This window comes from Penaeus vannamei, chromosome 23 (assembly GCF_042767895.1).
Source record: "Penaeus vannamei isolate JL-2024 chromosome 23, ASM4276789v1, whole genome shotgun sequence".
Lineage (NCBI taxonomy): Eukaryota > Metazoa > Arthropoda > Malacostraca > Decapoda > Penaeidae > Penaeus > Penaeus vannamei.
In genome coordinates, this window is record NC_091571.1 from 131492 (window position 1) to 138991 (window position 7500).

The window sequence follows — 7500 nt, forward strand, 5'->3', positions numbered from 1 at the left end:
GTATTAGAACAGCAACATCTTATATATTTTCTTATTGTAATCTCTTGCTGTTTGAATATACTTACAGATCTGACCTTTTCCTTCCCATTTTAGAAAGCTGAGTTTTCTTGTTCGTGTGAATTTTCATCTTGATTTCAACATACATTTCTTTTGATATTCATGGAAGTTCATGGTCAAATTTTAAAGCCAATAATTGCAGTGTTAGAAAATTGATCTGAATATAAGTTTTCAGTTCGATAAAGTTAAAAAACGGGCACACACACACAAACATATACATACAGAGAGAGAGAGAGAGAGAGAGAGAGAGAGAGAGAGAGAGAGAGAGAGAGAGAGAGAGAGAGAGAGAGAGAGAGAGAGAGAGAGAGAGAGAGAGAGACAGAGAGAGAGTGTGTGTGTGTGTGTAAATGAATAAGCGAGTGGGAGTGAGTGTGCGTGAACGAGAACGAAAGAAAGACAAAAGCGAAGGTCATGAGCCTGACGGGATAATCAGGTGAGGCCATGACCGCCCTCCGGCAAGATGCACTTGCGTCGCGTCGCAATATCAACTCTGCATTTGCATAAGATTCGACGCAGGCGGAAGAGGCGCCGGGTGATGGAATCAAGCCTTCATCCCGCCGCTGCTCAACTCTCCTTAATTCTGTTTCCGAATCGGGAGGCTTTTCAACATGCATCTTAGCTTTATTAAGGTAATACACTGTGATATTAGAATTAATAATCATAACATCAATAGCAGCAATGCTATTACTAGTAGAAGGAATACAAGTAACAATGATAATAAAACAAAATATAATGATGAAGATGATGACAATAACAACAATAATAATAATACTAATAATGAGGATGACAACAACAAAAAAAATAATAGTAATGATAAGAGTAATAATTATAAGAATACCAATGATAATTCTAGCGAAAACAACGCAACAACAACAACAATAATAACAACAATAATGAAGGCAACAAAAAATCACATTATTTTCTACCCCCAATGATAACACAGCTTAAAATGATAGTAACGATGACCAAAATGAAGAAGATAATTATATTATTATGACATGATAACAATCAATCATAGTGACAATTATGTAGTGAAAATGATAACGATAATAATAAAAGGAACGAAGCTAATAACAATGATGTTAATAATCATAATAATAATAATGACAATATTCATAATAATAATAACTAATGATAATAATGAATAATAATAATAATAAATAATAATAACAACAACGATAATAATAATAAGTAATAATGACAATGATAATGATGATGATGATGATAATAATAAAAAATAATGATAATAATAATAATGACAACACCAATGGCAATCCCCTTTCAACATCATTATCACCTCCGCCTCAGTCCGCCACGTCAAGGTCGTTTTATTGGTCTCCTTCTCTCCTCCCTTCCCAAATCCTCTTCGCCGGTTATTCCCTTCTCTCTTAAATCTGCTTCCAATATCTACCTCATTCTCGGCCTCTTTTCCCTCTCCCTTCTATCTCCTCGTTTTATCACGTATCTCTTCCTCTCTTCTTATCACATGACCGCACCGTTTCAACATTCTCTCCTTTACTTTCTTTGATGATGATGATGATGGTGGTGGTGGTGGTGGTGGTGGTGATGATGGTGGTGATGATGATTATGATGATGATTATGAAGATGATGTTTATGATGATGATGATGATGATGATGATGATGATGATGATGATGATGATTATGATGATGATTATGATTATGATGATGATTATGATAATGATTATGATGATGATTATGATGATGATTATGATGATGATTATGATGATGATTATGATGATGATTATGATAATGATGATTATGATGATCATGATGATGATTATGATAATGATGATTATGATGATCATGAAGTTTGTAATGATGATGATGATTATGATGATCATGATGATGATTATGATAATGATGATTATGATGATCATGAAGTTTGTAATGATGATGATGATTATGATTATGATGATGATGAGGATGACAATGATGATAATGATGATGATAATGATGATGATGGTGATGACGATGACGATAATGATGATGATGATGGTGATGATGACGATAACGATGGTGATGATGATAGCAATCGTAATAGCAATAATGCTAATAGTACTAGAAGCAATAGTTGCAATAATGATATTGATAATAATTATGATAACTATTCCTACACCCCAATCCCTTGCTCGCTGTTGCCCGGAGACGGAGACTGAAGGCCCGCGTCGGGATCCCCTCACCTTGGGCCTCCGTCCTCTCCTTTTCTCCTCCGCCTTCCTTCCTCTTCTCTTCTCTTTTTCATCCCATTCTGTCGACTTCCTCAGGTGTGCGAGCCGGGCTGAAAGGATGAAAGGCTGGCTCTGCGTCAGCCCTGAACGGCCTGCGGGAGCCATGGGTGTTCCCTTGGTTGATCGCCGAGCCTTAGCCCTTATGGGGACCCTGAGGGGCAGACCGTTTCCTTTCCCCACTTACTTCAGGCTTACCGTGACCAATAATAAAGTTTTTTACCCTCATCATGGTCATTAAGGCTTGCCCCTTTATGAACTGGTCGATCTAAATTTGATTTTTCTGGTTTCCGACCCTGCCTCTCCTTTGACCTCGGCTCCTTTCAAACCAACCAGGTCATTACTTAAACTTCAGAAAACGGCCCTTCTTCTCCCTAACTTCCTCCACTCTATCTCCTACTGTACATTCTCCTTCATTTTCTACCGCTTCCCCCTTATTACTACTCTTCATCCTTACTGTACCCCCCTCCCCTCCCCCGCCACAGTACTATCTCACTCCACACCACCCCAGTTTCCTCTCATCCTCCTACTGCTCCCACCTTTGCAAATCTTTTGAGTACTCTTTTTGGTCCGGCTAAGTGGGATCTATTCTTTGCGATTCTCTTACAGCTCTTTACTCTGACCCTTCTCTTCCAACATTGTAGATAAAAATTCTTTTCGCAGTTTTCAGATTGTTCACGCCTTGTCACATCTACATCTGAGTCCCAAGTTCGTGCACTATCTACCCTAACTGACCTGACTTCACTGGCAAACCTATTCCTGTCCTGACTGACTATCCTGTCTAAGACAAGGACTGGTCAGTACAGTGCTACACTACGCCCCCAGAGGCCAACGTAAGTCCTATACCAATATTGTCAAGATTAGATTCCATGCACATGACCTCCCCCATTGTTTATATTGGTGGAGTGTCCTGCCATGTTTTCCCATATCGACCCCTTCCTCGTCAAAGTCAGAAATGTTGGCGTTTTGGCCACCCAGCCAAACACTCGCTCCACAGGCCGCTGCCCTCTCTGTGCCCAATTTGGTCAGTCACGCACGTGTGCCAATTGTGGTAGCTCCCATGATGTATTTTATAGGAGCTGCCCTGCCTATAAACTGGAATCTGATGTTGCAGTTCGCAGATTCAATCTAGGCCTCACTTTACGTGAGGTCAGACAGGAAGCACGCCGACGTGGTTCTTCTCTCTCGCCTATTCCAAATCTGTTCTTCGCTTTTCTCCCTTCCTATCTTCTCAAGATGGCTCAGCATCTCCCCAGCATCCCTTGCATCTGCCCCGAACCATCCAGCCTGTACTCCCTCTCTCCCTCAGTCAAATTCCACTTCAACTGTCGGACCGGGCAATCTAAACGTTCCACCCCATCTTCTACCACATCCTCTCCTAAACCCAACTCGCCCTCTGCTTCTCGGACATCCCTTCTCCTCACAAGAAAACCTCTGTTCCTCAGACCTTCCCACCCAACTTCCCTCCAGAAACTGAAGACATCCAAAACTTCCTAACCATGACCCAAGAGAACGCTCTGCTCTCTCAACCGGTTTCCAATCTCTCTACTCTTATTTCCTTTACGATATCCCTCCTCCTCCTCCTCAAGTTCCTTCTGTCCCTCTCCCTCCTACGCTCTCCCCAGACATGCTCTCCTCCCGTTTTATATGTGCATCATTCCCTCTTCTTCTTATCCTGGATGCTCACTTATTTCGCAAGTGTCCTTCTCCAGATCCTTCCCCTCCTGACATTCTTCCTGATCCTTCATCTCATTCCCTGGGTTCTCCTATTTCTCCAACTACTATTTCTGCCTTTTTTACCCGTTCTTTGTTTCATAATGTTTATTTTTAGTTTTCCTCATGCAGTGTTACCTTCCCTTCCCTAGATACTTAGATCCCCTTCCTTTGATCCAATCGCCCCTTGCCCTTAACCCCTTCCCCTTCTACAAATCCCTAGCCGTACTTCATCTGCTTCCTATCTTCTCTCTTCTCACTTCCATACTATCCTACAGCTCTCTACAATAGTTAACTTATAATATCCTCCTCGCTACCTTCTTTACCCTTTTCGCCATAATACTTTACCATTGTCCTTTATGACTTTTGATGCCTAGCATATTCATTTGCTTTGACCATTAACAGTTAACTAATACTAGTAATAGTGAATAAAAAATGTAACGATAATAATAATGGTGAATGTAATAACAATAATAGCAATAGCATAAATGATGATGATAACGATAATAATAATATTAACAATAACAAGGATAATAATAATAACAATAATAAAAATATAATAACAGTGATAAGAACAACGGCAATAATAATGATGGTAATGATGATAATGATAGTATAAACAATAATAATGATAATGATAATAGTGACAATAATTATGATGGTGATGGTGATAATATAATAACAATAATGCTGATGATAACGATAATGATGATAACATTAATGATAATAAAAATATAAAATTAACAATAATAATGATAATGATCAGAATACCAAGAGTAATAATAACAGTATCAATAATGATAAAAACAATGATGGTGAGAATTATAGTGATAGTAATCATAAAAATGATAATGAGAACAATATCAATAATAATAATAATAATAATAATAATAATAATAATAATAATAACAATGGAGGTAATAATAAAATAATAATAAACATAAAAACGATAGTGATAATATCAATAATGATAATAATAATAATAGTAGGAACAATAATGATAATAATTATAGTAATCATAATGATACAAGTAGTAACTATGATAACGATAATAATGATAATGGTGATGATTATAATGATAATGATATAAATAATAATGGTAATGATAGCAATGATGGTGATGGTGATGGTGATGGTGATGCTGCTGCTGCTGCTGCTGCTGATGATGATGATGATGATGATAATAATAATAATAACAACAATAATAAGTACTGTTGATAACAATAAAATAACGGTAACAGTATTTTCAATAATAATAACAACAACAGCAACAGCAACAACAACTGCAATAATAACAACATTGATGATAATAGTGATGCTGACGATAATGATAATTATGATTATAATAATGATAATAATGATAATGATAATAATCATGGTAAAATAATAATAGTAATGACAATATTAATATTAATAATAACAATAATATCATTATTATTATTACAATTATTATCATTATTATAATGGAAATGGTATTAACAATGATAATAATAATGATGATAATACTAATGTTAATAACAATAACAATAACAATATAAAAATAAATGATAAGGATAATAATAATTGTAATAATAATAATAATAATAATAATAATAATAATAATAACAATAATGATCATGATAAAATAATAATAATAATAATTATAGTAATAACAACAATAATAACAACAACAATAATAATAATAATCATAATAATAATATTTTTTAGCAGAGGACAAGGGCTAACTACCCCGGCAGATACAAGAATAATTCAGACTTGAAGGTCGACCTCCAGAGGCTGTGGCAGGTGAGAGCGACGGCGATTAGCTACGTAATTCCGAAACGTGGATTGGACGGATTGGTTTCAAGATGTGGGCGGAGCTATTGGAGGAAGCGGTGCTGTTGGGAGCCGCGGGGATTCGTAGAGAGGGGCTCGAGGTCGCCCTCAGTCAGGTGTCCCGTGAGCAAGATCTACAGTGCGTCACAATAAAAATAATAATGATGATGATGATGATGATAATAATAATAATAATAATAATAATGATGATGATGATGATGATGATGATGATGATGATGATAATAATAGTGATAACGATGATGATGATAATGTAATAATGATAATGATAATGATAATGATAATAATAATAATAATAACAACTATGATAATAACAATAATGATGATAATGATAATGATGATGATGATGATGATAATAATACTGATGAAAATAATAATAATGAAAATAATAATAATAATCATAATAATAATAATGATAATAATGAAAATGGTGGTAACAATAATCATAATGATAATAATAGTAACGATAATCATTAAAAATAATTACACAGATGATAATAATGAAAATGAATATGATAATATAAATAATGAAAATGATAATGATAATGAAGATAATGATAATGATGATGAAGGTGATGATGATAATGGTGATGGTGATGATGAGGATGATTATGATGATGGTGGTGGTGATGATGATGTTGATGGTGGTGATGATGATGATGATGATGATGATGATGATGGTGATGATGATGATGGTAATGATTATGATGATGCTTATGATGATGATGATGATTATGATGATGATGATGATTATGATGATGATAATGATTATGATGATTATGATGATGATGGTGATGATTATGATGATGATTAATGATGATGATGATGATGATAATGATAATGATGGTGATGATTATGGTGATGATTATGATGATGATGAGGATGATGATTATATTAATGATCATGATGATGATGATTATGATGATGATGATTAAGATGATGATGATTATGATGATGATGATGATGATTATGATGATGATTATGATGATGGTGGTGGTGATGATTATGATGATGATTATGATGATGACGATTATGATGATGATGGTGGTGATGATGATGGTGATGATGATGATGATTATGATGATGATTATGATGATGATGATGATGATGGTGGTGGTGGTGATGAAGATGATGGTGATGATAATAATAATGACAATAATAATAATGAAAATGGTTGTAACTATAATCATAATGAGTGGAAGGGGCTGGGTGAGGGGAAGGGGTAGATGAGGGTGAGGGGAAGGTGTGGGTGAGGGGTGAGGGAAGGGGGGGGGTGAGGAGGAAGTGGGTGAGGGGGTGAGAGAGGGCGCGGGGGGAGAGGGGGGAGGAGGGCTGTCCCCCTACCCCTCCGTGCCTCTCCCCCCCCCCCCCGGCACAGAGCCCGCAATGAGGCACGGCAAATGCTGCGGCATCACAGCCCCGCCTGAAGGCCCCAACGCTCAATAAAACTACAGCAGTTCAAAGAAGCGAAGTCGGCGGAAATGTCCATCTGGAGTGCGCGGGAAAGGCCAAGAGAGCGCAATAATCGCCGAGTAAATTCGTGTCTTGCCCCGTAATTCCCGATAAGAGCGAGGGAGACTCATAAAATCAGTTTAATCACGCTCATTATTACTCCGGATCATGAGCGTTAATCTCGCGCGGCGTCGATTCA

At 36.8% G+C, this 7500-nt stretch overlaps 1 protein-coding gene across 1 annotated transcript in view; it reads right to left on the reverse strand.

Annotated features, from left to right (window-relative positions):
• The window catches only part of LOC138866029 (uncharacterized), a 303736-nt gene that overhangs the window by 5174 nt on the left and 291062 nt on the right, over window positions 1-7500 (reverse strand). The window lies entirely within an intron of this gene.